The sequence below is a fragment of the Chlorocebus sabaeus genome, chromosome 8 (genome assembly GCF_047675955.1).
Source record: "Chlorocebus sabaeus isolate Y175 chromosome 8, mChlSab1.0.hap1, whole genome shotgun sequence".
Lineage (NCBI taxonomy): Eukaryota > Metazoa > Chordata > Mammalia > Primates > Cercopithecidae > Chlorocebus > Chlorocebus sabaeus.
In genome coordinates, this window is record NC_132911.1 from 16,600,538 (window position 1) to 16,622,911 (window position 22,374).

The window sequence follows — 22,374 nt, forward strand, 5'->3', positions numbered from 1 at the left end:
GGAAAGAAAAAAGTGTCAAACTAGAATAGTATATTCAGTAAAACAACCTTTTAAAATAATGGTTATATAAAGATATTCCAATAAATATTGTCAGAGAGAATGTAACCAGCAGACCTGCACACAAGAAAAATTAAAAGAACTTCTTTAGGCAGTTGGGGAATGAAACTAGCCAGAAATTTTGATGTATACAAAATAATAAAGTTCACCACATAAATGATAAATGTTTAGTAAAATATACAGTGTTTTCCCTTACGTGTATAAAAAGGCAATTGAGACCAGGCGTGGTGGCTCACACCTGTAATCCCAGCACTTTGGGGGACCGAGGTGGTGGATTGCCTGAGGTCAGGAATTCAAAACCAGCCTGGACAACATGGTGAAACCCCATCTCTACAAAAATACAAAAATTAGCCAGGCGTGGTGGTACGTGCCTCTAATCCCAGCTACTTAGGAGGCCAAGGCACAAGAATCACTTGACTGAGGTGGAGGTTGCAGTGAGCCGAGATTGCACCATTGCACTGCAGCCTGGGAGCAAGACTCTGTCTCAAAAAAAAAAAAAAAAAAAGAAAGCAATTGACTCTGTAAAATGAAAATAATGCATTGCTAAGTTTATCATTAAAGCATTTGATAATATCGCAAAGGACAGAAAGGGGTAAGTAGAAGTATACTATTGTAAGATTGTATGTGTAATAGCATAGTATTCAGTTAATATAGATTGTGACCCATAGAACCGTAAATGAGTTAAAATGCAATAATTTTTTTAAATGGCTAACCCATAAGGCAGGAAAGTGGGAAACAAAAAAATGGATACAACAAACAGAATAAAATAGCAAAGTGATTATATAAATTCAACCAAATTAATAATTATGTTAAATGTAAGTTCACTAAACATTCCAACTAAAACTCAGATGTTAACAATTTTTAATGAAGATTATCTGCTGTCTAGAAAATATGTATTTTATATATGAAGACATGGATAGAGTACATGTAAAATGATAGAGAAAAAAGATGCCATGTAAACAGTAATAAACTGGAGTGGCTGTATTAACATCAGACAAAATGATGTCAAGGCAAGGAGTATTACCAGATGTAGTAGTTGGGGTCCAGTTAGGAGACAAAAACCACCATTTAAACAGGGAAGTTTTAATGTAAGAAATGACTGGAATAATGGCAAACTGACTAGTGAAAGTTAAGATAATTTTAACAAATATAAGATACCGGGAGCAGCCATTACGGCTAAGACGGAGATAGAGTTCCCAATATAGAGCTTTCCCCCAACTAGAGCTGAAGTCCAGATGTCTTTGGAAAGGGCACACGTCTGATTCACTGGATAGTGGAGAAGTCACTAAGGTGCCTCGTAGGTGGGAGCATAACTGCGAGTTGCTAGAAGTTTCTGGGGTGCCAGGGAAGCCATCCACAGAAAGTGGAGTCTTAAATCATTAGAGTGAACTCACTGAGTGTCAGAGGGAGCGAGTGGTAGCTGGGGACTGCTGGAACCGAAATCTGGAGAAGCAGCCCTCTCTAGGAGCCCAGCATACTTGCAGGATGGCTCTGGGATTCTAGGGCTGAAAAGATGTGAGGAGCAGCGACTTGGTTTGGTGTGCAGGCCCATACCATCTGGGAAATCCCAGATACCCCATCCCTGTCTCCAGCAGCACACGTGAGAAAGTTGCAGCCTGCAGCACGGGAGAAGGCACACGGAATTAGCATGCAGGGGAGGGCGGAGTGTACCCTACAAGAGCCCAGAGAGTGAGCCATACCAGAACCAGGAAAGGAAAATCCCTTCCTCCTCCAGCGTCCCTCCAGAACCCTCTACTGAAAAGGTTTAACACTAGCCTGGCTAGCAAAGGAGAAATATTTACAAACTCTGTCTTCATTTATTACAAAGTAGGCCAAAATATGGTGAATTTCGAGCTAAAAGGAAATAAATCAAACAGCATAGTCTGCCCCTATGAGTGCTCACGGTCCATATATACCTTCTATACACAATTGAATGTCATACAATAATAACTCCACGTTTCACCTAACAGGATACTCATCATCTTCAAAATGAGGAGATGCAACAATCATTGCATACTGTGCTGTGGTTATATTAATTGCCCTTCAGAATCATCACAGTTCCACTGGATAGCCTGTTGCCCAAAGACTAATTGTGAACTTAACCTCTAGCAACTTGCATATAAAATTTTTAATAAAAAGGAGCAAGAAGAGGAAAATGTGAGCATATATACTTAAGTACATACATATGAAAAGCAAAAAGGAAATACGCAAAAGGACTACAGCCCTTTTTGCTGCAGTTGATCACAAGGTCCTAATTGTTACCTATGGCTTCCTTCTTCTTCTATTGATTGATTTCGCCCACCTTCAGCCAGAGCGTGGTAGAGTAATTCAAATTCTCATTCCTGAAAGTTCCAAGTCCTCAATTATCCTGCCTTTTATTTTGGTTGCTGTACTTTTCTACTACACTTTTCTGTTGCATGTGGAGTACTAATATACACCCCAAACTGTGTCCTGGGTTACAGACGTAGTCTTCCTTGCTCCTAATGTATAAAGGCAACCCAGTTTCCTCTTGGCAGTAGGGATCAATCACTCCACCTAGCAGAGCAATCCACCTTTCTGCCTGTTGATTCAGTAGCATGAAGAGTCCAAAATAGCCAAATGGAAATCTTTCTCCAATTCAATGGAATCACTGTGTCTCATGGTAGAGCCATGTTCCCTTTAGAACTCAGATCTCTGAAATGACAGAGCTCAAAGATGCCAGAAGAAGAAGGAAATATTCTGCAAGTGTGTTATTAGGTGTTGCTATGATTTGAATGTTGGTGACCTCCCAAAATTTATATGTTGAAATGTAATCATAAATGTGATAATATTAAGAAGTGGGCCTTTAGGGAGTGATTAAGTCATGAGAGTGGAGCCCTCATGAATGAGATTAGTGCCTTGGTAAAAGAAGTACAAGGGAACTGTTCACCCCCTCCTCCAGGGAAAGAGCCACAAGAAGATGCCATATTGGAAGCAGAAAGCAAGCCCTTGCCAGACAGTGAATCTGCTTGATCTGGGACTTCCCAGCCTCTAAAACTGTGAGAAATAAGTTTCTATTGTTTATGAATTACCCAGTATAAGGTATTTTGTTATAGCAGCAGAAACAGACTAAGACAAATATAATAGAGGAGCCATTCTTACATCCTACTTTTGATTCCTGAACCCATGTATTCCGGTTATGATGGGGAAAGTGCACTATCTAGTTGTTCGTTTGTTTGTTTTTAATTGGAGGACTAGTCCAATCAAACTGCTCCACGATTAACAGAAACTAGAAATAAACCCCTTTGTTATTGACATTTTTTGCTTACCATTAAGATTTTTGTTATTTATGGATTATATATTTCTGTCTTTTGCCATATGTATTTTTTAAATCTATTCATTCACTCTTTTTGTATATCAAATATATAGATCATTTGGCTGTCCTATAAGTTGCATGTATTCTTCCAATGTATTATTTCAGTTTTATTTATATCTCTCTCTCTCTCTAAGGTTTTCATTTTTATGTATTTGGATGTGATCTTTTTAGTTCCCATTTCCTTACTGCTTTTAAGCTTAGAAATACCTCTTCCAATTTAATAAATATTCTGTCATATATTTTATTGTTTGTATTTTCTTTGCATATAACTAAAACAAATCCACCTAGGACTAATTTTGTTACATGGTAAAAAATGAGGACCTAGTTTGTTTGACCCACAAATATCTAACCAACGTATCCAGCACTATTTATGGAATAATTTTTCCTTTTTGCCACCTAATATCATGCAAATTATATTTTAAATATTTAAAAAGATTTTTACATACCTAAATCTATTTCAACATACTCCTTGTGGGGGATGTAAATAAATAAACTATTCTCTTCATTTGGACTATCTGGCTGTTCTTGTAACCATTGTTTTAATTACTTTATAATATGTTAGACTATTTTGTAAGACTAGTGTGCCTGCGTCTTCAATAGCCACACTTAAATTCCTCTTCTTTATAATTTTTAAAAACCATTCGTACTGGCTTATCCTTTCAGATGAATATTAGAATTGTTTTATCTTCTCCAAATGGGATTTGTATTTAATCACTTTAAAATTATAAATTAATTTGGACTGATTGACAATTGTATTATGGTTCTCCAGAGAAACAGAACCAATGGGATGTAAAGAGATTTACTATAAGAAATCGGCACATGTGATTACGGAGGCTGACAAATCCCAGGATCTGCAGGGGGAGGTGGCAAGCTGGAGACTCAGGTGAGCAGACTTTATCTTTCCTGTTTCAATCCTAAAGCCTGAGAACCAGGAGAGCCCATAGTGTAGTTCTAGTCCAAAGGCTGGCAGGCTTAAGATCTAGCAAGAGCTCATGTTTCAGCTTGAAAGCAGTTGGGCAGAAGGAATTCTCTTAGAAGAAAGTCAGCCTCTTTGTTTGTTTGTTTGTTTGTTTGAGACAGAGCCTCCCTCTCTCTCTGTCACCCAGGCTGCAGTGCAGTGGCACAATCTCAGCTCGCTGCAAGCTCCGCCTCCTGGGTTCACGCCATTCTCCTGCCTCAGCCTCCCGAGTAGCTGGGACTACAGGCGCCCGCCACCACGCCCGGCTAATTTTTTGTATTTTTTAGTAGAGACGGGGTTTCACTGTGTTAACCAGGATGGTCTCAATCTCCTGACCTCATGATCCGCCCGCCTCTGCGTCCCAAAGTGCTGGGATTACAGGCATGAGCCACTGCGCCCGGCCGAAAGTCAGCCTTTTTGTTCTCTTCAGACTTTCAAATGATTGGATGTGGCCCATCCACATTAGGGAGAGCAGTCTGCTTTAGTCTACCGATTTAAATGTTAAACTCCTCCAAACACACCCTCACAGACATACCCAGAATAATGTTTGACCAAATAAATATCTGGGCACCAAATGGCCCAGTCAGGTTGACACATAACATTAACCATCACAACACCTTTATACTGTACCATTTCATTCAGTGGTAATTAATTGAGTTTAGTTATATATTCTTCTTGCAAGCCAAGATTTATGGGTTTCATTATCCAGGTCATGCCTGCTTCTTACAATTATGGTCTTTCCTAGAATATGCATACCTATTGTTGCTTTTAAGAATGGACATTTGGCTGGGCACGGTCGCTCATACCTGTAATCCCAGAACTTTGAAAGGCCAAGGCGGGTGGATCACAAGGTCAGGAGTTTGAGACCAGCCTGGCCAAGATGGTGAAACCCCATCTCTACTAAAAATACAAAAATTAGCCAGGTGTGATGGAGGGCACATGTAATCCCGCTACTTGGGAGGCTGAGGCAGGAGAATTGCTTGAACCTGGGAGATGGAAGTTGTAGTGAGCCAAGATTGTGCCACTGCACTCCAACCTGGGCAACAGAGCAAGACACTGTCTCAAAAAAAAGAATGGACATTTTCCCCACTAGATTTTCTGTCTTATTTTTGTTGGTATACAGAGAAGCAGCTGATTTTATTTGTTCAACACTTAACTGAACTCTTGGTAGTTCTGAAAGGTTTTCAGTGGATTCTCAGGTTTTCTGGTGGGCAGTCATATTACATGCAAACTAGGGCAAATAATGTAGATTCCCTATCTACATTATTGCTTCTATTTCTATTTCCTGTATTATTGCATTGATCATAGCTTCCAGAAGAGTGTAAAATACTAATAGAGGTAGCAGAAATCTTTTGAATTCCCGTTTTAATAGGATGACCTCTATAATCTTTCAAATTAACATTTTGCTGTTGATCAGAAGAAAGTATCCTTTATTTCCTGGATTTGGAAGATAAAGGAATGAGTGTTTAATCATCTAAAATGCCTTTCAGCACTCAATAATAAATCGATTATATCATTTTTCCAATTTGATCTCCAGATGTAATATATCTTTTTATAGGCTTGCTATATTAAATTATTCTACATTATTGTAATAAACTCAAATAGATCATTCTTTTCATTTTCTGGTCTTGGACAAGTTGACTTCTCTATGTTAGCTTCTTCATCTATAAAGTAGAGCTAAAAATTGTACTCACTGCATGTTACAGGACATAGTTGAGATAATTCACATAAAGTAAATTCATATAAAATGCCTAGCACAGTGTCCCACACAACACATAGGGTATGTTCAGCTAATATCATCATCATTATTATTAACCAGTAGGCTGGAATATGGTTACAGTAGGGAAAATTCTATTTCCCTAAGAGTTTTTTATATTCATGAGAGGGACATTTCTCATATATTTTTAAAGAAAAGTAAAATAGGTATTTTTAAATTTCAATGTATGGACAGCAACAATAAAAAAGTTATTTTTCATAATTTCATTGTAAAGCGATGTTGTTTGCTTATACCTATCTCCTTGGGTTAAATACTAAGTCCCTCATACATTTGGGTTGGGTTTATGGCCCTGTGACCAGTGCAGTTGCACAAAGCCCCATGTCAGAAGGGCCCCACACATGAGTTATAATCCTCCGCAGTCACCCTTTTGAAATTCTTAACAATTTTTAAGTCAGTGGGAAAATGGAGTTTGTGCAGGGGAATAGAGCCTCTGCTCACTCACAGCTCTCCTTCCCATTCCCTTCCCACCTTCCTAGGATTCTTGGCTACCCTCTGCCTTGCCAAGGGCCTCACCCTCCCCACCCTGTCCAGCTACTGCCTTCAGTCTCCATCCCCCAACAGGGGCCTGGGTACAGGTATAGATAGGAGTCGGGTAGGACATACATGACCCAGAAAGTCTTCAGGCAGAGTATGGTGGAAGCCATTCTATCCTAGGCTGGCAGTGCCATGGTGCATAGGCTGTAGCGAACTGGGTACTACAACTCAGTGGAGATAAACCTCTTTTTTTTTTGGTGGGGGGACTGAGTCTCACTCTGTTGCCAGGCTGGAGTGCAATGGCATAATCTCAGCTCACTGCAACCTCCGCCTCCTGGGTTCAAGCGATTCTCCTGCCTCAGCTTCCCAAGTAGCTGGGACTATAGGCATGTGCCACCATGCCCAGGTAATTTTTGTATTTTTGGTAGAGACGGGGTTTCACCATGTTGGCCAGGATGGTCTTGATCTCTTGACCTCATGATCTGCCCGCATCGGCCTCCCAAAGTGCTGGGATTACAGGCATGAGCCACTGCGCCCATCCAAACCTTTCTTTCACTCATCTTCAATCCAAGTACTTAAGGGCTTCTAGCCCGAAGGTTGTAATACCCTTGGGGTTGCCCGTCTACTGTAGGTTGGGTTATCAGTGCCATGAGGTATCAGTTATGTAATTTCAGTGATTCCACATAGGAGTTAAATGTTCTGATATTTGCATTTAAAACTGGCATTGCCCAATATAAGCAATAAACATCATACTAATTTTTTTCTCCCCAGTGCCTGTGAGAACATTGCATTAATTTTTTATTTTATTTTATTTACTTGGAATGACATTAAATAGCACATAGAAAACCCTATGACAAGTTGAGAGAAACCACAGAAGGAAGGAAAAAGGTTTATATTTAATACCTTAAACCACACTATTTCCTGCCTTTTTTTTTTTTTTTTAAACTAAGGGCCCTGTATTTTCATTTCACACTAGGCTTCAAAAACGATGTAGCCTGTCTTTTCCTGGGATATGGAAATTTGGGCCAGTATGCAAGTATGTCTAAGTTTGGATAAATGCAGGATGGTAAGAAACACATAAGGGAAAGAGTAATCTTTTCTTTTCTTTTTTTTTTGAGACAGAGTCTCACTCTGTCGCCAGACTGGAGTGCAGTGGTACAGTCTCGGCTCACTGCAACCTCCAATTCTCAGATTCAAGCAATTCTCCTGCCTCAGCCTCCCAAGTAGCTGGGACTACAGGTGCACACCACCACACCCAGCTAATTTTTTGGATTTTTAGTAGAGACAGGGTTTCACCATGTTGGCCAGGATAGTCTTGATCTCTTGACCTTGTGATCTGCCCACCTTGGCCTTCCAAAGTGCTGGGATTACAGGCATGAGCCACGACGCCCAGCCAAGAGTAATGTTTTCTATTACATGGAAGTGGATTTTGATTTTCTCAAAATTATAATGGAGGAAGGAATATTAAGATGGTAAAAAGGCTCATGATACCAAAGACGTCACCCACATAGTGATAAACTCTAAGAGAATTTGATGTTTAAAGAGTTATGATTAACTGTCTCATCGATTTCTTGACTTTCATCAGTAAGAATTAGGGACTCAACAACCAAATTCCAAATAGGTTTGCGTTAAAAAGGGTGTAACTCCAGCAGAATGTAAATGTATATAAAATAGATAATAGCAAGATGTTATAATGTTTTTATTTTGCATGAGGCAGAAGCTATTTGGGGGAAAAAAATTGGGGCTTTAAAGAACACGGAACATACCTTCAGCTGTCATGGCAGAGTGGTGGAGCACGAGGAAACAACCATGACAAGCCAGCTAGTCTTGGAACAAATTAGGGAAGGAAATGATGAACAACAGCTGCAAAGAAAAAAAAATGCAAGAATTTGCAAAGGATGTCCACTTTGTCTTTAATTTACCCAATGCTGGAAAGAATACTGGTCACCTCACTTTTTGGTAATAAATATACATATCATCGTCTTCAGACACAGAAAAATGAGAAATAATTGTTTAGAAGTCACTGAAATGGCTCTCACCTCCTGTACTTCATTATCACACAATGTCTTGCTAGAGAGGCATTTTCATTCCAGATGAATATGTGGTTGATTAGAGCTTTTCCAAAAGCAAATTGTCTGAGGTTCTCTGTACTGGATTTCCTGGTACCAATTCCTCATTAAGGTGATTCATGAATTTTGTTTCAATTAGGTTCCTATGTCTTTTTAAAAATCAATTTAGTGTCTACCTTTCAACTAAATGAATGAGCCAGTGTATCATTCAGACAGGTGTGGACTTGCATAACTATAAAGTTAAATGAGCCTTGCATAGAATTGAGAAAATGGGCAAGGATTAAAAGTGGAATCCAAATAGGAATAACTATTTCAAAAAGAACAAATTAGAAAATATGAATAAACAGGTGAGCTACATGAGCCCTTCCATTAAGAATAGCATGTCAGGTAAGCGTGGGCCCTGGAGTCACACTTTTCCAAGCTCCAATCTTGGCTGTTTTGCTAACTTCCTTTGTAATTAAACAAGGTCGTAACACTTTCCACCCCTAGCTTTTTCATGTGTGAGATGAGATCATGATAGCAGCTGTGTCCTTGGGTGGTGGTGAGAATTAAATGGGAAATTGCCTTGAAAGCACCGAACTGAGCACATAGTAAACATTTAATAAACGTTAGTTACTATTATTCCTGAAATAATACTATTCATTTAGAATCAGCTTATTAGTAATCAATGCTAACTTCACCTTAACGATTAAAATAAAGATAAAAATTCGTGGGCTATCAAAACATATAATGTGGTACTCATTATTTAAGTGGAATGAAAACAGTGAAAAGACGTTTTTTCAAAATTTCATCTGGCAAATACTGCCAAATAGTTTACAGCAATCCTATATATTATTTCTATACCTCATTATCCTGTTCCATGAGGGGGAAGAAAGGACGTATTTTAATTGTTGTGACCACCTTCATCTATTGAGGTCTCGATTTTTCAGGCACCTCCTTCGTTTTATTAAATATTTTATGCTGTGCATGTAAAATATGTAGTCCATGTAACCAGGGATATTTCTGTCTACTAGTTTTCCTTGTTCCTAAAAACAGAAATGAGGAATGCCTACGGCTAAACAGAAAAAAAAAATGTCTTCCTGTCAGCAGCTCCTTCTGCTGATATATCACCGATGCCAAATTATATATTCACATAATTTGCATTTTCCCACTCTTAGGTTTTTTTGTTTTTTAAATCATTAGGTCAAAAGCTAAAATACATTCCTTTTTATAGCAGAAAATTGCTCCTGCTGTTCAAAGTCAATTTGAAAGATTTGATCATCAGAAAAACATGTGTGTGTGTATATATAATTTCTCAATTTGGCTTCAGATCCCTACTTACTTAGTACTGCCACACAACAGTCTTTTTTTTAATGTAAGATTTTCCTTTAAGAAATGGGAATAAAGCTTTAGGGTATTTATTTATTTTTTGAAAAGTGCTGTTTAATCCTGTGCTTAGCATAGTGCCTGGTATTTGAAAGATAACCAATATATATTTGTTAAAAAATAAGTGAATGAATGTGTAAGTGAATGAATGAATGAATGAATAAACAAAGTAAGGCATATCGAGCCTGAAGGGTAGATAGTCTGCTTGACTTTTCCTTTACTGCTTGACACATTTCCTAACATTTTCTGCCTCCTAACATTAAAACAAATAAATACAATGACATACTTGAGAGTTTTCTAGTAAGATACATGTCCCAACAACTAAAAATCATCTCCGGCTGGGCGCGGTGGCTCACGCCTGGAATTCCAGCACTTTGGGAGGCCGAGGTGGGCGGATCACAAGGTCAGGAGATCAAGACCATCCTGGCTAATACGGTGAAACCCCATCTCTATTAAAAATACAAAAAATTATCTGGGCATGGTGGCACGCGCTTGTAGTCCCAGCTACTCAGGAGGCTGAGGCAGGAGAATTGCTTGAACCCATGAGGTGGAGGTTACAGAGGGCCGAGGTAGCACCACTGCACTCCAGCCTGGGTGACAGAACAAGACTCTGTCTCAAAAACAACAACAAAAAAGCAACTCCATGAGATGGATTTTTTTCTCGGGTACTAAATGCTGATAGTAGCTAACATATAGTCATCACATATATTATGCATATAAAATGTTTACATATATATACATACATATATGCCAGACAGTATGCTGAGCATTTTATGCACATACTCATTAATATCCTCAACATTCCTATGACAGAGTAGATAATATATGCCCCAGCTTATACCTGAGGCATAAAGAAGTGAAATAATTTCCCTAGGGTTATATAGCAATAAATATAAAACCAAGACTCAGACCCAGGTTTGCCTAATTCCTAAGCCAAGCTCTTAACCACCATGATGAATTCCTGACTGTGATGCAAGAATACTGGGAAGTAAACAGAGGTGGCTTGTAAGCCATGGAAGAGGTGCCAGTGAGACTATGGTTTGCTGGGAAATTCAGGACTCTGAGCAAGTGCTGTGGAGCTGGAGCAGACTGGCAAGAGGCATCAGGGAAAGACAGAATATTAAAGTGAAGAACTGGGTTGGGGGAAGGTGTATTATTGACCTATATCTAGGGTCATATAATTTATCATCCAAACCAGGACACTTTTGAAAGTGAAAAGGGACTCTCTTCAGAACTACATCAAGACAGTGCTACAAACTGGGACTATCCAAGCTAAACTAGGACACGTAGTCATCTTTCCCATGTCCCTCTCTTGCTAACTTATTTTTTCCTTTTTTTCCTCTCTTTTTCTCTTCTCCCTTTTCTCTCCCTCTTCATCCTCCATATGTCCCTCACTGGCTCTTTGCATCTCAAATGGCAGTAATTTGCTGTGATTAACTGGAGTTGGGATGCTCTTTAAGTGCCTCACATTTGAACCGAGTTAAACAAATGCTCCAAAACAATAGTTCCATTGTTGCTCTATTATTTATCTATTGATGCATTGCAAATTACCCCAAATTGCAGCAGCGGAAGAAAACAAGCTTTTATGATTTCACACAGTTTCTGAGTCAGTCAGGAGCAGCTTTGCTGGGTGATTCAAGCTCAAGGTCTCTGGTGAGGATGCAGTCAAGCTGTTGGCTCACACTACGGGCATCAGAAGGAATGACTGCAGTTTGGAGGACTGACCTCCAGAACACTCACTCACATGGCGACCCCCATCCTCTGCTACACGGCCCTCTCCATGGGTCTGCTCATGACAGGGCAGCTAACTTCTAACAGGGCAAGTGATGTGAAGCTGAGGAGGAAGCCACGGTGTCTTTTTATGAACCAGTCTTTGAAACTGCCCACTATTAATTCTGCTTTATGTTATTCATTAGAAGTGAGTCACTAAGTGCTATGGTCTGAATGTTTGTGTTCTGCCAAAATTCATATGTTGAAACCCTAACCCCCAGGTGATGGCAGTGTTCAGGGGTGGAGCCTGTGTTAGTCCATTTTCATGCTACTGATAAAGGCATAAGACTGGATAATTTATAGAGAAAAAGAGGTTTAATGAACTCACAGTTCCACGTGGCTGGGGAGGCCTCATAATCATGGCAGAAAGCAAAAGGCATATCTTACATGATGGCAGGCAAGGAGAGAATAAAAGCCAAGCGGAAGGGAATTTCCCTTATAAAGTCGTCGGATCTCGTGAGACTTACTCACTACCATGAGAACTGTATGGGGAAACCGTCCCCAGATTCAACTGTCTCCCACTGGGCCCCTCCCACAATACGTGGGAATTACGGGAGCTACAATTCGAGATGAGATTTGAGTGGGGACACAGCTGAAACATATCAGAGCCTTTGGGAGGTGATTAGGTCCTGAGGATGGAGCCCTCATGAAAGAAATTAGTGCCCTTATAAAAGAGGCCCCAGCAAGCATGTTGGTCTCTTCTATGTAAGAGTACAGAGAAAAGGCATCTTTGAGGAACCAGAAAGCTGGCCTTCACCAGACATCAAATCTGCCAGTGGCTTGATCCTAGACTTCCCAGCCTCCAGAACGGTCAGAAAGAAATTTCTGTTGTTTAGAAGCTACCTAGTTTGTGACACTTTATTATAGCAGCCAGAATGGACTAAGACACTAAGTCCACTCATCACTCAAGGGTAGGGGATTCGCCTTCTTGAAAGGCGAAGTATCAAAGAACTTGTGCACATATTTAAAATCATCACAGCTACATAGTTTTTCAAACTGTTTGACTCTTTGATTTAATTTTACTTCTGGGGCCCTGTCCAAAGAAAACAACAAAATAGAAAGGGAATGTTAGATGAACCAACTTATTTATGGTATGTTATACCAGTGAAAAATTAGAAAACACCTACATAATTAGCAATAGGGGAATGGTTTAATGAATTATAGTACTTCTACGGAATAGAATACTATGCAAACATTTAAAAGTATTCTAGACTGGGCATGGTGGTAATCCCAGCACTTTGGGAGGCTAAGGCAGGAGGATCACTTGAGCCCAGGAGTTGGAGGCTGCAGTGAGCTATGATCATGCCACTGCACTTCAGCCTGGACAACAGAGCAAGATCCTGTCTCAAAAAACTTTTTTTTAAATTTTAATAAGATAATTCTGAAGCCTGTATAGTAGCATGAAAAAAATGTTTGTAATGAAATATTTATGAGAACACAAAATTGTATGTAGGCTATCATTTCAACTCTAAAAAGAAAACACACAAAAAGAGACCAGATGGAAACAAGCTAAAATAACAATGGTTGTGCTAATTGGTAAAATCATGGGAAGATTTTTTCTTTCTCTGTTTTCAAAGTTTCTACTCTATAACTGTTATGTATTGTTCTGCTATATATAATTTTGTTATTTTTTTATTTTAAAAGATATAATTAAAGATAATATGGACTTTCTAAATAAGGAATTTAGTAGGCTTTTTTTTTTTTTTTTTTTTTGAGACAAAGTCTTGCTCTGTCATCCGAGCTGGAGTACAGTGGTGCGATCTCTGCTCACTGCAGCCTCTGCCTCCTGGGTTTGAGTGATTCTCCTCCCTTAGCCTCCTGAGTAGCTGGGACTACAGGTGCCTCCCACCACACCCAGGTAATTTTTGTATTTTTAGTAGAGACTGGGTTTTGCCTTGTTGGCCAGGCTGGTCTGGAACTCCTGACCTGAAGTGATCTGCCTGCCTCAGCCTCCCAAAGTGCTAGGATTACAGGCGTGAACCACCACGCCTGGCCAATGAGGTATATATTTTTTTCTATTCAGCAAAAATAGACTGTACTGTGATTGACAGGCTGTGGGGGTGTTATATTAGTAAGGAAAGAGATGATGCATTCAAGCGTGGCAACTGAGAAGAATTTAATTAAAGGAAACTGACACAGTGTGGTTGAGCACCCTTGGGAGTTAGGCGCTCACCCCCACCCCAGGCCTGAGGGACAAAGAGAGACAGGTACTGTATCCCACAGAAGCTGTGATCTTCAGTGTCAGGCTGGGGGAGGTGGAACGAACGAACATCCTCATATTCTTGTCTGGCCTCTGATCCACTGCCTACCTTCCACTGGTTGAACCAACCAAAATCCAGAACACAAAGGAGCCCTAGATCTTAAGGGGTGAGCCTTCCATAACACAAAGAAGGGTGGAGAAGGCATCTAGAGGCGCAAATGCAAATATCCAAATAACGGGACGGTGCTATGGAGCTGGACCATGTGCTGCTTTGATGAGAAGATTCCAGAGCTCTTACTTACAATCTGTACCTTTATACTAAAAATTTACATCAGCAGTATTTGAGGAATATATATTTTGGCATCAAAACATTCACAGGAACATGTCCAGATAACCCACTAATTATGGATGACTGCGCTGTTAGACACAAACAGACTGCCTGTGGTTTAGGTCATGGCATTTCAAACTGATTCTTGTATCTGAATATATTAGATTGGTGCAAAAGTAATTGCGGTGTTTGCCGTCAAAAGTACTGGGATAGGCCGGGCGTGGCGGCTCACACCTGTAATCCCAGCACTTTGGGAGGCCAAGGAAAGTGGATCATGAGGTCAGGAGTTCCAGACCAGCCTGGCCAAGATGGTGAAACCCCGTCTCCACTAAAATTACAAAAATAAGCCAGGCGCGGTAACGGGTGCCTGTAATCCCAACTACTTGGGAGGTTGAGGCAAGAGAATCGCTTGAACCCGGGAGGCGGAGGTTGCAGTGAGCTGAGATCTCGCCATTGCGCTCCAGCCTGAGCAACAGAGCAAGACTCCATCTCAAAATAATAATAATAATAATAATAATTTAAAAAGTACTAGGGTTACAGGTGTATGCCACCACTTTAAAAGTAATGGCAAAAACTACAATTACTTTTGCACCAACCTAATACACATCTCATAGCAAGTGTTACTTAAGCAGAGACAGTGTACAAACCAGCAGGACATCTTCAATGATACTCACACCAGTGGCCCTCCTGATAGAATTATCCCCATTCAAATAAGAGCTGTAGAAGCAGACATTTTCTTTATCTGTACTATGAACTTCACGAAGGCAAGCGCCTTGTTTTTGGTTGGGTTGGGCTTATTTTTTTGCACATCATATAACCATCGCCTAGCACAATACCTAGAACACAGGAAGTCATCCAAATGTGCTGAATGGATGAATGGATGGGCCTGTGAAAAGACTTTCGCATGTTGCTTTCCCTGTTTTCTTGTTTGGGAAACAAGAAATGTCTCAGGAAATGTTGGAAAATTTAAGTAACTTGCTCAAGCTCAAACAGCTAGCAGGTGACAGACGTATAATTCAAACGCAGATGTTTCCGTTGCAACCCTCCGAGGAAAATCAGACTCTTACACTGGTAGTTCAGTTATATTTCTAAATATCTAGCCTGAAATATGACCATTCCTTTGCAGTGCAAACATGATAAAACTTTATCTTCTCTTCACTGTCTCTGGAAACAAATTTAATGTTCTTCCGAATGAGACCGTTTCATTATATAGTTGACATGAAAGTATTCTTTTTCTGTGTGAGAGAACATGATGGTAAAAATAACCCCACCCACCATTGCCTATTTAAGATGGAACTTCTGTACCATTTTTTTAGTCTATCAGCGGTTGTCTAGAAGCCGGTACTCTTTCCAAACCCCCTCCCACCTCCAATCCCCACTCAGTAGGAGGATGGTTTTGTTTGCCATACTGCCTAGGAAAGGGGGTGGCCCTGTATTTAGTTGTGCAGAGGAACCAGACGTGCTGAATGGCCTGCAGTGCTCAGGACAGCCCCACACAATGAATAACTGTCATGCCCCCAATGCCACAGCATTGAGTGATTCTTCTGCTTTTTCTAGGTTAGATCTTTTACCCAAGAAGATCAACTATCCTGGGTATACTTTATATATACATATATATATATATTTTATTTTTATTTTTATTTTTTTTGAGACGGAGTCTCGCTCTGTCGCCCAGGCTGGAGTGCAGTGGCACGATCTCGGCTCACTGCAAGCTCCGCCTCCCGGGTTCACGCCATTCTCCTGCCTCAGCCTCCCGAGTAGCTGGAACTACAGGCGCCCGCCACCTCGCCCGGCTAATTTTTTGTATCTTTAGTAGAGACGGGGTTTCACTGTGTTAGCCAGGATGGTCTCGATCTCTTGACCTCATGATCTGCCCGCCTCGGCCTCCCAAAGTGCTGGGATTACAGGCGTGAGCCACCGCACCCGGCCACTTAATATTCTTTTAATAAAACCTAACCATGACATTTTACTTGGTTCCCGCTGTGAATTTTAAATTCCTGGGCTTAGCTTCTTTGATGAAGCTTGCCACGCTTGGAGTCTAAGAGAAAACAAGCTGATCCTCTTGTGCTCGTGGTGATGTGGGAGGAACAGCAGGCTGGACGTCAGGAGATCTGGGTTCTTGGCTTGTCCACATAGCTGTGTCACCTTGAGCAACTCGTCTAATTTCTTCGTGATCCTGTTTTCTCATCTGTAGCATGAGAAAGGATGCACAGAATGAAATAGTTTTTCAAAGCCACAGCCCTAACCCTCTCCGATTAGCTGTAGGGCTAAGCAAACCAGAGCCAAACGAAAGAGTTATTGTTAAACACTCGAAGGAATGATGGAAGGATCAAATCCCCAAAGAAAACTTCAGATGTGACCTCAGTTAACACCCAAATGGGCCGGGCTTATAACCATTCCTACTTCCCAAATCTGTGTCTCTTTTCTGCATCTCACTTGGAGGTCACAGTCTCAGGAAGGTTGTAGTTAACGGTAGATGTGGTGGCCAAAGACTTTTTTCTTCCTTAGTTGATGGTGAGCCCCATGGAGTGTGATGGGCCCATTTACCTTGAAAGCCTTTCCTCTGGATTTCCTTTCTGCAGGTTTTTCCTTTCCAGAATCTAGAACACCTGCTCCTTCCTGTCTTTCACATCTGTTAGCTAACTGGTCTCTGGGCCTTTCCTAGAATCTGTTTCTTCCTCTCCATTCCTCTTGCCATTGTCCCAATTCAAAATTTCATTTTTTTTTTTTCTATTCTTTTTTTTTTTTCTTATCAAGACAGAGTCTCCCTCTGTCTCAGAGTGGAGTGCTCAGAGTGGAGTGGCTCACTGCAACCTCCGCCTCCCAGGTTCAAGCAATTCTCCTCCCTCAGCCTCCTGAGTCGCTGGGACTAACGACGCCCACCACCACACCTGGCTAATCTTCATATTTTTAGTGGAGACAGGGTTTTGCCATGTTGGCCAGGCTGGTCTGGAATTCCTGACCTCAAGTGATCCGCCCGCCTCAGCCTCCCAAAGCCAAAGTGCTGGTGTTCCAGGCGGGGATTTCTAAGCTCGCTTGTTCTGGTCGGTTGTCTGTTTGGTCTTAGATTGTTTATGTTTCTTTTGCTTCACTTTATACACAGGGCACTGACCCCTGCAAACAACACTTCCCATGCTCTCATACTATCTGGCTTTCAGGTAAACTTGCGTTCTCTCTCTCCTCTTTCTCTCGTCTTTCTCTCTTCTCTCTCTTCTCTTCTCTCCTCTCTCTCTCTCTCTCTCTATTTCTCTTTCTCTTTCTCTTTGTCTTTCTCTTTCTCTTTCTCCTCTCTCTCTCTGTGTCTCAGGCTATGTCTGTAGTAGTGGCTAAATCACCTCCATGGTCCCCAGCAACCACCAGGCAACCCATCATTCATCTTGGGCTGCAGTGACACCACCTTCCCTTTGTCCTTCCAGCCCTGGAGGTGGCAGTGACTTTCTACAGTTGGTCATCTTTGTGTTTGTTTCCCCTCATCCTAATTGTTCATTCAACTGTTCCAACATCTTTGAATTTTATTTCCTATTTTAAATTCCTCCCATTGAAATCCCTAGTGTGATATTTTCTTCTAGTTCTCAAAATGGGCCTCTCAGGAAGAGAAGGCATTCCCTGCACAAGGAAACCATCCCTTCCTCTCTCCATGATGCAAACTCCTACATGTTTTTTAAGCTTTAGCACAAATTCTACTTTTCTCTCCAGGCTTTCCTGACTATTCCAGGCACATTGAGTCACTTCTCCTTTGCTGCCAATGTACTTGTTATATGATTGCAGTGTGCATTTATCTTATTATAGAAAATGTTTGCACATTGATCTCCTTACTAGACCAGAAGCTCCTTGAAGCTAAAGACTAAATTTTTAATTTGCGTGTGTGTGTGTGTGAGACACAGAGATAGAGTTTCACTCTTGTCGCCCAGGCTGGAGTGCAATGGTGCGATCTCGGCTCACTGCAACCTCTGCCTTCTGGGTTCAAGTGAGTCTCCTGCCTCAGCCTCTCAAGTAGCTGGAATTACAGGCGCCCGCCACCAGGCCCAGCTAATTTTTTTATTTTTAATAGAGACGGGGTTTCACTGTGTTAGCTAGGATGGTCTTGAACTCCTGACCTTGTGATCTGCCTGCCTCGGTCTCCCAAAGTGCTGGGATTACAGGTGTGAGCCACCACACCTGTAATTTTTAATTTTTGAATTTGAATATCACCAATATCTGGACACATGGCAGGCAATTAGTAAATATTTGTCAAATAATACACTACAAAATTTTGAAAAATTTCTAGTCATATTTGAGAAGCCTCAGTAGGGTCATGATTCTGAAATTTTGTAAACATCAGATACTTTAGCTGTTTTACAATGAAAACAGTTATAACTGACCTCTTTATAAAGAAAATAAATTAATAACTTTGAGCTAGATATTTTATTCCAGTGTTGGTAGCATCATATAATTCATTGCAGTGCTTACTAATTTTTAACCAAATAGTGGAATACTAATGTTTTAACTTTAGTTTCAGTCATTGGAATTTGCATTCAGGTTTGTGTATTCATATTCCAAAATGCTGCTTATTAAACAGTAATTATAAATTTCTATAATTAGGAATAGGTCACTGTTGTTACCACTGGAAACACACACAGACATATATATATGTCACGTCATATATATAGTCCAATTTACCTTTTCTCCTCATTAAAAAATATTTTAGAACTGTGTAATTTCTACACCATAATTAAATCAACATATTCTTTCAACAATTCACAAAGTGATTATGCCAAGTTGTCAAATCTTTTATGATTCCTGAAAGTTAAAAAATGTCATCTTTGACATTTTATTGAATTAAAAAGAAAGCTTAAAGGAATAAAAATGTATTACCCAAACCTCTTATTTTTATGAAAACATAAAATCCCAAATCTCTAATCATTTGGATTCAGATCCCTCAACATCTATACTGAATGTTTGAAAAACAAAAACAGATCCGGTCTCATACTCCAGATATAAAGGCTATTGATATTCCACTAGCAACCTAGCATTTCACATGACATGGTCCATTATCAAAAAGACTGAAATATGAGCAGATAGAGAAATGTTTTATCAACCAGTGAAATAATCCAAATAAATTCAGAATACACACTGCCTATCACTTGAAAATAATAACTCAAAGTCTTATAGGACATGATTACACTGGATAAATTCTAGTGATGGAAGAATCCCTGATGATAAAACTTTTCTCCTACAAATCCAAAGCCAACATGCCTTTTTTTGTTAAATGCCATCATTAAATATTTATGCTTTATTTTGCCTGCTCTTTTTGAAGGCCAGAGAAAACTGTGGTTAGACTTTTTTCCTTGCACGGTTACAAATTGCAATGTAAACTTGATGTCCAACTTACATTGAAAGTCTTTGACAATACTTGGACATACTTATTAAAATTAAAACTTATTTGATGTATTTTCTTTTCTTGCTTTTTTTTTTTTTTTTTTTTCTCCTGGGGAGCGTGTCTTGAACCAGAGCCAATGTGGGTTTCCATAGACCGCTGGGCAAGACACGTTGACTCCACGTCCACTCACATCTGCTGTACAGAAAACCCGACATGACTTATCTAGCGTACAATTTGACAGAGACAGAACTGAAGATAACCAGTTATTCTTCAGGTCCCCCCAGTGATTACCTGCTCAACCAACAGAACAGAAAGGGTCTTAATGGCCACTGGATAAAGAGACCATTCTGTGTTTCAAGGCTGGAGTTATCCAGGAATAAAGCTATATCTTCAAGCACTGTTGGTTTAAAATCTAAATTTAATATTTAGCTTTATGTAAAGAAATTTGGACAGAACATTCTAAGTTTCTCCGTGCATATACTTTTAAAGTAATCATGTGTACGTAAGCCTTGGGTTGAAGAAATCTATGTACAGTGTTTTTTCTGTGATCCAACTGGTACCTTATTCTTCTTTTTTTCTCCCAAATCAATAGATCTTTTATTGCATCATTTAAATATCACAAATAGGTCTTAGGAATCATCCGGCATCTTGTTTCTGTAGCTGGAGAACTCTTAGGTCTTATTCAGCAGCCTGCTTAACTGTTCCTTTTTCAGAGACATAAATACAATCCATGCATTTTCCGATATCCTTGTTTTTATTTAATTGTCGTGGCTGGCTGAATCAAAGCAGCCGAATTTGCAACAAGATAAATGTCATTTCCTTCAAGGGTTAATTCATCTTTCTGGGCTTGAGATACTGAACAAGCAACACCCGGCCTCCTCCAAACTCTGTAGATTTATTTTTCAGCCAGGAAATTTCGGATCTCAACCAGAGACCGATTCTTCTGGATAACGACATTGATGGAGAAATGAGTACACACAGAGCTCATCTTGTAATGGAAGCCCAGCGCAACATCCTTGACCATGTCCTGTGCATGACTACAAATAGTGCAGACAGCAGCCCATTCCTTTCTGTTCCCCCTCCATTTTTTGTCAATCCCGGAGCCTCATTTTTTTCTTTCCAAGGAGACTGAGGTCTACACTGATGTGACTGAAGTCCCTCTACAGGGTTCCTCTAGGGCCCTTCGCAATTACTGGGCATCCCTTCGAAGTGATATCTACATTTCCTGGAATATGGACAGTCTGGTTGCAGAGAATGGTCTTCATTCTCACAGTAGACACAGCGAAAAGGTGGTTCTTGACTCTTTAGATTCATCTTCAAAGGAAGAAATCTAGTACCAAAAACCTAAAATTGTGTTCAACTTCCTGTTACCTCTCATTTTTGTTTCTATACAACAGTGAAGGGATTATTACATAGGGGACTTTTTGTTCCTTACATTTACAAATATAAAGCCTTATGAATATTCAGACAAGATAAAACATCTAACCAATTCTGTCCAACAGAACTTTCTTCAGTGATGGAACGTTCTAGATCTGCAGCATCCAATACAGTAGCCACTAGACACATGTGGCTACTGAGCATTTGAAATGTGGCTATTGCAACTAAGAAATCTTTAATTTCATTTCATGTTAATTTTAACAAATTTGAATAGTGGCAACAAATGTTGCTAGTGGGTACTTATTGGACAATGCAGGTCAAGACAGTGATCTGAATGGCAACAAGTAAGCTGCTTTACCCCCAAATTTCTGTATCCCTATTTCTCATGGTGCCTTTGTCTCCTTGAGCTGAAACTGACTCTTTAAGCAATGAGATGCAGAATGAAATTAAAAATACGTGCCAGTCAGAGTTCTTCGTTGTACACACAAGTCAACTCTAGTTGACTTACATAGAAAATGTTTTGCAATTATATAGGCACTCCTCCAAAATCAAAAGGAAGCCTGGCAAGTCAAGCTTGAGCTGGAACAAAGGAAGCTGGTGCATGGCCAAGATCTTGCCACCAAGAACAGTCAGCCCAGGATGCCATTGCTGGTCTTGTCATCCCTGGACACTTGACACTACACTGCAGAATTCTGCTGCCCTTGGTCACTCTCTGCTGGCTGTTCAGCTTTCAATTCCACAATGGCCACTTCTAATAATCTGCAGTTGAACTTGGGTCATTGTATCACCCCTTAGAGATCCACGGTATAGCTGTGTCAGTCCACTGGAAGGACATGTCTGCTTACCTTTTGGGTTCATAGTGCCCCTCTGCATTTAGGGGCAAAGAAGGGAATCAGTGTAAGCAAAAGTATTTATTTCAATGAAAATTTCCTGTTTTATTTCCAAAGAGATTGACCTTAGTGCAAATTCTAAAGAAGTGGACGCAGAATCAGAATGATTTGCTATATAGAAAAATGTTTTAAGTTTTTAAAATTTTTTGAATATGGTTGGCATTTTTATTCATCGTTAGCCATTAAATTATAATATAAAAATTGTATAATTATAACATAACTTTTTGTTGTCTTGAGAAGGAGTTTCGCTCTTGTTACCCAGGCTGGAGTGCAGTGGCGTGATCTCAGCTCACTGCAGCCTCTGCCTCCCAGGTTCAAGTAGTTATCCTGCCTCAGCCTTCTGAGTAGCTGAGATTACAGGCGCCCGCCACCACGCCTGGCTAATTTTTTGTATTTTTAGTAGAAATGGGGTTTCA

The 22,374-nt window shown here is 40.1% G+C and overlaps 1 pseudogene; it reads right to left on the bottom strand.

Moving 5' to 3' along the window:
- Window positions 1–20,302: 20,302 nt before the first annotated feature.
- LOC119618882 (large ribosomal subunit protein uL6 pseudogene) lies at window positions 20,303–20,956 on the bottom strand (annotated as a pseudogene).
- Window positions 20,957–22,374: the final 1,418 nt, after the last annotated feature.